The sequence below is a fragment of the Pinus tabuliformis genome, chromosome 3_2 (assembly GCF_031772625.1).
Source record: "Pinus tabuliformis cultivar Carrire ecotype Pingquan chromosome 3_2, CPIR1, whole genome shotgun sequence".
Lineage (NCBI taxonomy): Eukaryota > Viridiplantae > Streptophyta > Pinopsida > Pinales > Pinaceae > Pinus > Pinus tabuliformis.
Window position 1 is genome coordinate 212,693,982 of NC_142302.1, and position 12,203 is coordinate 212,706,184.

The following is a 12,203-nucleotide window of genomic DNA, read 5'->3' on the forward strand; positions in this document are numbered from 1 at the left end:
GTCTCAAGATACTGAAATTACAGGCTTTTTCTTGTGTTATTTTTGTAGTTTTCTTCATACAAGAGACAAGAATTCATCAAATGTGGATTAGCTTATCAATGAAATTTTTTTCTTGTATCATGTATTTGGATTGCTCCAAAAAGAGAAGAAGCCATCAAAGATGGGTTAGTATATTTCAGTCAGGGACATTTGAATTATTTCCATTTCCTTCATAATTTTGAGTTGTAGCAACAAGAAAAACCAAAGCAGATAGACGCTAAGAGTGAAATGGTAAGCATATAAACCATGATTATTGAAAATTTGAACCTTTATAAGTAGCCAGTGGTAGAACTCCCTGACCATGGAAAGAGCATGCTTGCCCAATAAGTACAGAATTACTCTTAATCCCTGAGCTTTGCCCAATCAAAATCATAAATCATCAGTGGTAAGATACTGGTTGAGGGGTTAAGGGGCTTGGTATTGAGAACAGTCTAATAGCATGGAATATCATGGCAACGTGGGCATTCTTTTTCGTTATCACCTCTTTTGCAATGATTTCTACTAGCTTCATGGAGGAAACATCTTTCAAACTTTCTAGATTGAAAAATATTCAAGGTTTCTCAAACTGTTTTTCCCTCTCTCTATTTTCAAGTGTTTGAGTCATTAAGATTGATTGACCCTTTTTACCTAATTTTAAAATCTTAGCTCAGGCAACATGTCTTGAGAAACTCACTCAATGCTATATATATTTTTTTCTCCTGAAATAGGCAAACCAAAGGTTTAATGGACTCCGTACACCATACACTTTTTCTAGTGTCTTACAAATTTCAGCTAAAAAGAAGCACTGAACTATTATTCTCGCTCCCAATTTATTTTAGATCTTGTCACAGATTTATTTGACCAATTAACATCATTTTTCCTGCAATTAGTTTTGGTTTAAATTGGCTTTGTATTTATGCTATTTTCACTTCAGCCTATAGACTTTGTATCCTCCCAAAGTTGTGGATAAATACACAATTTTAGAGAAATACATATATTTTTATCCTCAAATTTGGCATAGAATTTGTCGATATTCTCTGTTACTTATATCTATAATAAGAGAAGAAACATTATATAGTTTAACAAAATTGATTTTTTTTTCAAATACTAAAATATGAAACAGACATGTTTCCATCATCCCTGTCCTTTCATACTTTTCACCATTCACAAGTTGTGTAAGAGGGTTCAAGTTTTGATCTTAAGATGGCTCTATCTTCAGATTCTGCAATTGTATGGATATTCTCAATTGGTCTTTTATCATTTTTGACATAGCCAATGATTTTTCCAACTCTCTAGCCTAGGTTTTGATCTAATAATTCGCGTGTTGCATATCATCATGCCAACCATTTTTGAAGCTTCCTTAGGCTATCGAGGAACCACTGACTGAGAAGGAAGAGCCTTGTTCATTTACAGTACAAGTTTTTGTCCACACAGAGCACATCAAGTTGACTAGGACCTCTAGAAGAAAAATTTCAAGTCTGGAAGATAGTTGTGATTATGAGTTATGTGTGCATCTACAGTTGTTTCATGATTAAAAAAAAAAATGTTGGTCTTCAGGGATTAACACAACCTGTTGCTAGGTCATCTTGTAGAACCTATAGTTATCATATCGCATTTTGCTTCAAATGAAGCAGAGGATAGGGAGAATATCTGCATCTAGGCCATACAAATCAAGGGCTTCTCATGCTCCCATCTCTTTCTCTTTGTTGCTGTCAGCATTTCACATTCTGATACAATTTTTGCCATGACATTAAAGGTAAAGCGTTGAATATTTGAACATGGATCTAATTTGGTGTTGAAAATATTGGTATTGACAAAATATTGGTGGGTCATCAACTTGGGATATGAGAAAAATCAGGACAATATTGGCAAAATATAATCAAACATCCAAAAAATATAAAATAAGAATTAAAATTGGGTTTCCAGCCTTTTTTTTTAGTAGAAAAAGAGATCTTTTTGAAAACATTTCAATAATTTTAGATTATCATCATATTGTTAATTTATTACAATAAATTCTATCAGAAAACAAGAAGGAAGAAGATATCTTGAAGATAGCCTTTAAGACAAGATTTGGGCATTATGACTTTGTAGTTTTACCCTTTGGACTGATAACTGCCCCGGGTGTTTTCATGAGTTTTATGAACGGAATATTTCGGGATTACTTAGACAAGTTTGTACAAGTCTTTATCAATGACATTTTTATCTACTCAAAGACCCCAGAAGAGCATGACAAACACTTGAGGATAGTTCTACAATGTCTTAGAGAAAACCAATTATACGGGAAGTTGTCAAAGTGTTCCTTTTACCAAACCAAGATTCATTATCTTGGGCACATAATCTCTGGGGATGGTATCGCAGTAGACCTAGTAAAGATTGAGGCCATCATGGAATGGCAAAAACCAACCAATGTTCATGAAATATGCAGTTTCATAGGCATTGTAGGGTATTATCGTAGATTTGTCGAAGGGTTTTCGAAGATAGAAAGCTCCATTACCGAGCTCCAAAGAAAGAAAAAGAAATTCATTTGGACTGAAAAATGTGAAGAGGCATTCCAAAGGTTAAAGGTATTATTAACGACAACACCAATTTTGAAGGTGCTAGATATGGAACAAGAATTTTTGGTTTGCACTGATGCCTCCAAGGAAGGGCTGGGTTGTGTGTTGATGCAAGAAGGAAGAATAATAGCTTATGCATCAAGGAAACTTAGAACCCACGAAGAAACTATGCAACCCATGATCTAGAAATGGCAGCAATTGTTTATGCACTAAAGATTTGGAGACACTACCTTCTAGGAAGGAAGTTTGATCTTAGGACTGAACATTGTGGGCTACAACACATATTCACTCAAGATCACTTAAATGCAATGCAAAGACGATGGTCTGAGCTACTTAGCGAATATGATTTTATATCACTTACATCAAAGGAACAATAAATAGGGTGGCTGATACTTTAAGTAGGAGGTCGTAGATATTTTCAGTGATTCGCCTAAAGACAAATTTGAGGGAGAAACTTCTTGAATTACAAACTAAAGGCACCTGGTATCAGGAGGTTAGAAAAAGTTTGAGGGAGGATGAAATGAGAGTCCCAAAATATGAAGAATACTCCCTTGATAATGATGGGCTACTACAATTTCGGGGAAGGATATATGTACCACCGAATGAAGATATACGCCAATTAATCTTAAATGAAGCACATCGTGCAGTATACATGGCACACCCTGGTGTTAAGAAGATGAGTGCGGACCTGAAACCACTCTTCTTTTGGAAAGGGATGAAGAAGGACATCATGAACTTGGTAGCATGATGCTTAGAGTGTCAACGAGTAAAAGCTAAACACAGGCATCCAGCAAGTTTATTGCAACCCATGAGATACCAAAATCTAAATGGAAAGTTATATCAATGGACTTTATTATGGGACTACCAATGACCTCAAGAAGACATGATTCCATATTTGTAGTGGTGGACATGTTGACCAAGAGCGCCCATTTCATACCAATTAAGACTACATATAAGGCACCAAAAATAGCCAGATTTTTTATTAATGAGATTATGAGATTGCATGGAGTGCGTAGGAAGATCATATCTGATTGGGGAGCAGTGTTTACAGGAAGATTTTGGCTCAGTTTCCAAGAAGCTTTGGGAACCTAGTTGAACTTCAAAACTGCTTATCACCCGGAGACAGATGGGTAGACTAAGAGGACTAACCAAATCCTCGAAGACATGCTTCAGAAGCATGTGATGTATCAACAAAAGAGATGGGAGCAATTTTTACCACTTGTGGAATTTGCTTACAATAATAGTTATCAGAGTTCCATCAAGATGGCGCCATTTGAGTTCTTATATGGAAGACCTTGCAGAACACCTCTTAGTTGGGACCGACTAGAGGACCGAGTATTAATAGGACCAGAAGTGGTGCAAGGGATGGAAGAAGAAAAGACTATGGTTAGGAGGAGGCTAAAAGAAGCCCAAGATCGACAAAAGAGCTATGCTGATGCTCATCGGGTAGACCGAAGTTATGAAGTGGGGGATAGGGTGTTCTTGAGACTAAGGCCCCAAAAAAGCTCTATAAAATATGGAAAGGGAGAAAAATTGTCTCCACGGTTTATGGGACCTTTTTAAATCTTAGAGAGGAAAGGATCGGTGGCATATAAGCTTGCCTTACCTCCATCTTTAGCACGTATGCATGATGTGTTTCATGTTTCTGTTTTACGTCATTATATTTCAGATCCTTCACATGTTATTGACTTTGGTCATTTGCAGGTTTCGGACGAGGGAACAGTGATGACGGAACCAATTTGCATACTGGACCAATGAACTTTGCAACTTAGACGACAGTCAGTGGACCAGGTTAAGGTCCAGTGGGACAATTATAGTCCCAGTTCAGCTACTTGGGAGGACGCCGAGGAGATGCGTCACCGTTTTCCTTACCTATTCCAAGGACTTCGAGACGAAGTCTATTATTAAGAGGGGGTGTATGTAGTGGCCGCTCTAGTTGACTGACTGTGATATGGCACTAACATTTATTTAGCCCTAAGGCCCACACATTATTCTTTTAGGACATTAGGTTGAGGATCTAGGCACATGACGCTATTATTAGTGATTGAGATATTCATGGTTGTGATGTTTATGTATATTCTCCATTGATATTATGATGAAGATAGCATGAATGGTTATGTATGTTATCTATTGGTATTATGATGATTGTAACATTAAATGGTTAAGTTTGGTCCCTATTGAATTTATGATGATGATGGCAGTAAAGGATATGTATGCTCTCTATTAAAATCATGATGATGATAAATGTGATGGATAGGTATATTTCTATTGATGTTACGATGTTGATAGCTTGATGGATATGTATGTTTCCATTGATGTTTTGATGATGATATCCATGATGGATGTGTCCCCGATGTTACCTACTTTTATTAGTTTGGGCTTACAATGAACAATGATGTGAATGACTAGGTGTTGTTAATGATGCTATTATGACAATGACTCACACTGAGAAACCTTGTTACTGATGATTATTGAGTATCGCAGGAAACCAGCAGAGGCACTCGCATATGATGAGTTGACGACAACTGGTTTGATGAAAAAATTATATTATTTTATCTTTGAAATTCAAAGTCAATTTTGAAACCTGCTATATATATTTATATATATATTTTGATGAGATGTTATTGGTTGTAGGCACAGATTAGTTGCTGGGCCGAATGACTCACATATGGGTGATGGGATTGTACAAGTGGATGGAACTACATGGGAGGGGTGGGACAGTGTCTCTGATCTCACTGAGTAGCACTCCTGCTGTGACTTGGGCTGGAAAGGTGGAAACACCTTCGCCTTGAAGATCACGATGTCATGAGGGCAGGTCCCAAAGTTGGGTCGCTCATGAGGATTTTACTGGGGGCGCACATCAAGGCAGATTCCTTGATCCCCGACACCATTAGTCTCACTATAGCAGGAAACATAAGAGATGATAGTGGTCTATGTCGTTGCACCTATACTTTCCCCTCGTAGTCACTAAATGCTTGAAGGTCAAGTGGTGTGGCACCCTTGGAACTTCAAGGAAATTTCTTGAAGGGCACGACCAACTTGGCACCCTTGGCATCACAAATAAACTATTAGGCGTGGCACCCTTGGAACTTCAAGGGAAGTTCTTGAAGGGCACGACCAAACTTGGCACCCTTGGAATCATTGAAAATAAATTAATTAATAAATATAATCAAGAAATGAAAACTAGGTAAATTTACATCAAGGGTAAATGATGTTAGAAACCAAGGTAATTAAATAAAAAAAAAAACTTGGGTTAAGAGGATCATAGGAAGAAATAAAATAGGTTACCTTAAAAACTCTACCCTTCCCATGTTGGAAAATATTAGGTAGATTATGTAGTTTAATTAGGTAAAAGGGGAAAGAGGGTCATAATTGTAAGGATAAAGATTAATCCTAAAATAATTAAACCTAATTAAGAGAATAGGATGGTGAATTAAAATAAGATTAATAAATTAAATTTTAGAGAAGTGTAGAGAACCTCCATGTGGCAACAACCAACATAAGAATATCCATCTAAGAGATAACTTGAGTTAAATTAGGGAGTAGATAGGGGATCAAATCTTGACTCATTAATTAACTTTAGTAATGAACACAAATTAAGGAGTTAAAAGGGGGATCAAGAGGAAACTAGGAGAAGAAATAGGAATCTCGTTGAGGTAAGGAAAATATTAGTTTTAAATTAAAATTTAAGTAAATAATTTTGGAGACCCTTGATGAGAGAGTGACACATGGGTGGGTGAATAATCAAACTATTGAATTATAAAAAAATAATTAACTATGCATGACATGCCAAGTGTCACCTATGAGGACTCCTATAAAAGAAGGGGCAAGCCATGGGAGAAGGGACTTTTTTGGCAACCCTATTGTTGGATGGATGAGACTATGTCAGAGCAGTGATTACGAAACTATAGTGAGTTTGGTGAGGTAGAGGATTTTAGAGAGGGGACTCTTGAGCCAAAGAGTGCTCTCCTCTACCAACTATTGCATTCCTCCATTGTACAACCCCATTGTAGCTCGGGGGTCTATGGGGAAGAAGAGTAACCAAGGAGTACGTTGGGAGGTTAACCGGTGGGTCATTGCATTCAGATCAAGTATGTCGTCATTCACTCTCGGAGGTGACCCACAACAAGGGAAGACAAGTAACAACAAATCAAGTGGATTCTCGTCTTCTAGTGAACGGTACATATGTGTTGCAATATTAATTGTTATGACTTCTTTATGGCCTTAGTTAAATATATGTAAATTTTATGATATGTTCAGTAAAATAAAATTCAGGGATGTGTTAGACAATGCTGAATAAAGTTGATTTCCCAATGTTTTTTTCTCTTCTGGTGTTATTTTATTGAGATTATATATATATATATATATATATATATATATATATATATATATATATATATATATATATATATATATATATATATATATATATATATATATATATATATAGAAATGGTCCTTACACTTGGTATCAGAGCCAAGTTTTCAAACCCTTTGGGACCTTATAAGCCCTACACCTACTTTGTGTTTTCTACCCACTTGGATAAAAAAATAAAAATAAATAGTTATTGACCCGTGTTGGAAGATAGTCTCCAGCCCCATGAAAACTAGAGCTTTCTTTATAAAAACATACATCGAATGAAATTTTGGAAGGGTCAAACCTGAATTCTGGTAACCAATACTCCAACTAACGATATCCAATTGTACTATGTTATATTATTTAACCCAAGTATCATAATAATAATCTAATGTCTAGCATGTTGTTTTAAGTTTTCCTCAAGAGTTTGAATCCTTTCAATTTGAATAATCGTAGCCCTAGAGCGCTGACTATTAGATTGAAACCATCAATGACTGGCTAACAACTACAGTAGGATATGCTGATTAAACTGTTGCCTTTGATTTCTCCGTGGATCAGAATCTGTGCTATTCATTTCATACATTTTGAAACCTCTGCATGGGGTTTCTTTTGCCTTTAATCCGACGAGTTTTCGAAAATGAATTTTTCCAAGTAAGAACTTGATTTGGACGAAGAGTATCTAACGGAGGCTCATTTAGATGACACTCTACAACCCGGCAAGAAACTTTTTCCGTATCGTTCACCGTTTTTCTCATTTAATTTTGTAAAATGTTAAGCGAAGTAGTGCCTCATTTTGTCAGATTTCATTTTAAGTTTTCTTAGATGCCCTCATCTTTCTCTGGGAAATTTACTAATGTGATCTTCTTTTAATATTGTTATGAATATTATGATCGTTTATTATCGTTGTTGTTGTGAATTTTCTATCTTTTGAGTGTTTCAACCCTCCAAATCGTGGTGATAGGTACTCAGAAAATTCAAATTAACATATTTTTCCCTCTCAATTTTGTGAAGAGCATTAATTACACATGGGGAAGTTGTTTTCTTAAAAAATTATATAGCAAAATCAAATAGTTGACTTTGCACAAATTCATTTGATTTGAATGCTTTTTTTTTTCTTTTTTTGTTATGGTGCTCATCTCTTTCCATCACTTCTGCACAAAGGCATGGGTAAAAATTTGTTCAGTTCCCTTTTGTACCCACGTAATTCACCATACTCTGTTACACATAGTGTTCTCTATGCAGATCTGGAGCAGTACACACAAAGCTCCATGCTATGGTGGTCCTCACACTCCAACATTCCATATCATAATTAATTTTGGCTCTTGCTTTGAATAGAAACTCCTACGAGCCGAAGAAAAGTAAGCTTTAGAAAAAAAAATCGAGAGCTTCCATCATTCCTCCTTTGTTCCTCCACAAACCCTCGTGCCCTCTGTAGCATCCGAGCTCCTCCTTTGTCGTGGCCACCACAAATCGATCCATTCCCTATTGTTTACATTGACATGGAGCTGACACTATAAGGAGGCTATATATGGACCTGCCCATGACCGCAGTGCACATGAGTGTAGGCTGTAGCCATATTTCTTCCGAGGCCATTGCGTCGGGCCACCTCGACGCCCTCTTTACCGATCACTTAACTAGCATTCCACACCTGGCGACTCTATTTGCAGGCTAGCTCCTGGTCAATGAAGTGAAAGCCAACTAACATTGAATCCTTTAGAGAACTCGCCTTTCTCTAAGTTGACTCGCAACTTCACCTTCAACGACAACACTCCATAAACCAAGATAATGAAGCGAAGGTCAATTTCAAACAAGAATAGTGCACCAGATTGCTGGATGTATGGTTCATAGATCTTCGTACCTCTGAAATTTTTCTAAAATTCAATTTCTTTTATTTTCTAGATTTCCAGCATTTATATTAACATACAAATTTTAATTTCCAGATTGCATTTGAGTATAAATACTTCATTTCTAGACCTAGAATTAGATTTTTTTTTTTCACATATTTTGCATTCTAGAATTTACGTTCTTGATTTCTGTTATAATTTTTTTGAAATTTTGAATTGTATTTAATTCAGAAATTGTAAATTTTAAATTACATTTAAGCACCTAAACTTTCATTTCCAAATCATAAACTTTATCGAGCTTCACTTTTTACAAACCTGAAAACTAATGACAATAACATCACTTAAAATCGAATTTGCTCATATTTTGTTTCTGGCATATGGCTAAACATTTTGTCAACCTTACCAGTGAACATCTGTTGGCACTATGATTCCTTTTAGATGCTTAATGCTCTGTTGACCCCACCAATGAATCAAGTCCTTGCTGTCAATGGTTAGAAATTATAAAGCCTCGTTCCTCTGATGAAAAATATGGCCTATGCAAAGTTTTCTTCTGCAGGAACTATTTAACTATTTGTAAACAGTGTTTGCATTGAATGAAACGTTTTTATAGTTTTAAATTTACCTATATTGAAATTATGCAATCGGTTTGTGCTTTGGAAACTAGTTGGAGCACTTGTGGTAAGGACGACCAGTGGGCGAGCTACAGTAGAAAAACCACACTTGGTACCGGATGAAAGTCCTAGTAACCTTGATAGCCCACAGATGTGATTATCTTGCAAAAAGAAAAAAAAATGGTCTCCAGATATTGAAATTACAGGCTTTTGCTTGTGTTATTTTTGTAGCTTTCTCCATACAAGAGACAAGAATTCATCAAATGTGGATTAGCTTATCAATGCAAATTTTTGTTTGTATCATGTATTTGGATTGCTCCAAAAATACAAGAAGCCATCAAAGATGGATTAGTATATGTTAGTCAGGGACATTTGAATTATTTCCGTTTCCTTCCTAGTTTTGAGTTGTAGCAACAAGAAAAACCAAAGTAGATAGACGCTAAGAGTGAAATGTAAGCAGATAAACCATGATGATTGAAAATTTGAACCTTTATAAGCAGCCAATGGTAGAACTCCCCGACCATGGAAAGAGCATGCTTGCCTAATAAGTACAAAATTACTCTTAATCCCTGAGCTTTGCCCAGTCAAAATCATAAATCAGCAGTGGTAGGATATTGGTTGAGGGGTTAAGGGGCTTGGTTTTGAGAACCATCTAATAGCATGGAATATCATGGCAGTGTGGGCATTCTTTTTCTTTATCACCTCTTTTGCAATGATTTCTAGGAGCTTCATGGAGAAAACATCTTTCAAACTTTCTAGATTGACAAATATTCCAGGTTTCTCAAACTATTTTTCCCTCTCTCCATTTTCAATTGTTTGAATCATTAAGATTGATTGAATCTTTTTATCTAATTTTAAAATCCTAGCTCAGGCAGCATGTCTTGAGCAACTCACTCAAGGCTATATATTTTTTTGCTCTTGAAATAGGCAGACGAATGGTTTGATGGAATCCGTACACCATACGCTTTTTGTAGTGTCTTACAAATTGCAAGCCAAAAAGAAGCACCGAAGTATTATTCTCACTCCCAAGTTATTTTAGATCTTGTCACAGATTTATTTGACCAATTAACATCATTTTTCTTGCAATTAGTTTTGGTTTAAATTGGCTTTGTATTTATGCTATTTTCGCTTCAGCCTATAGACTTTGTATACTCCCAAAGTTGTGGATAAATACACAATTTTAGCGAAATACATATATTTTTATCCTCAAATTTGGCATAGCATTTGTCGATATTCTCAGTTACTTATATCTATAATAAGAGCAGAAACATTATATAGTTTAACAAAATTGATTTTTTTTTTTTTTTTTTTCAAATACTAAAATATGAAACACACATGTTTCCATCATCCCTGTCATTTCATACTTTTCACCATTCATAAGTTGTGTCAGAGGGTTCAAGTTTTGATCTTAAGATGGCCCTATCTTCAGATTCTGCAACTGTATGGATATTCTCAATTGGTATTTTATCATTTTTGACATAGGTAACATTGATTTTGCCAACTCTCTAGCCTAGGTTTTGATCCAATAATTTTCTTGTTGCATATCATCATGCCAATCATTTTTGAAGCTTCCTTAGGCTGTCAAGGAACCATTGACTGAGATGGAAGAGCCTTGTTCATTTACAGTACGAGTTATTGTCCACATAGAGCACATCAAGTTGAATATGACCTCTAGAAGAAAATTTTCAAGTCTGGAAGATAGTTGTGATTATGAGTTATGCGTGCATCTACAATTGTTTCATGATTCCAAAAAAAAAAAAATGTTGGTCTTGGGGATTAACACAACCTGCTGCTAGGTCATCTTGCAGAACCTGTAGTTATCATATCACATTTTGCTTCAAATGAAGCAGAGGATAGGGAGAATATTTGCATCCAGGCGATACAAATCAAGGGCTTCTCATGCTCCCGTCTCTTTCTCTTTGTTGCTGTCAACATTTCACATTTTGATACAATTGTTTCCATGACATTAAAGGTAAAGCGTTGAATATGTGAACAGGGATCTAATTCGGTGTTGAAAATATTGGTATTGACAAAATATTGGTGGGTCATCAACTTGGGATATGAGAAAAATCAGGACAGTATTGGCAAAATATAATCAAACATCAAAAAAATATAAAATAAGAATTAAAATCGGGTTTCCAGCCCTTTTTTTTTAGTAGCAAAAGAGATCTTTTTGAAAAAATTTCAATAATTTTAGATTATCATCATATTGTTAATTTATTACAATAAATTCTATCAGAAAACAAGAAGGAAGAAGATATCTTGAAGACAGCCTTTAAGACAAGATTTGGGTATATGAATTTGTAGTTTTACCCTTTGGACTGACAAATTCCCTGGGTGTTTTCATGACTTTTATGAATAGAATATTTCGGGATTACTTAGACAAGTTTGTACAAGTCTTTATCGATGACATTTTTATCTACTCAAAGACCCCAGAAGAGCATGACAAACACTTGAGGATAGTTATACAATGTCTTAGAGAAAACCAATTATACGGGAAGTTGTCAAAGTGTTCCTTTTACCAAACCAAGATTCATTATCTTGGGCACATAATCTCTGGGGATGGTATCGCAGTGGACCCGGTAAAGATCGAGGCCATCATGGAATGGCCAAAACCAACCAATGTTCATGAAATACGGAGTTTCATAGGCATTGTAGGGTATTATTGTAGATTTGTTGAAGGGTTTTCGAAGATAGCAAGCTCCATTACCGAGCTCCAAATAAAGAACAAGAAATTCATTTGGACTGAAAAATGTGAAGAGGCATTCCAAAGGTTAAAGGTATTATTAACGACAACACCAATTTTGAAGGTGCCGAA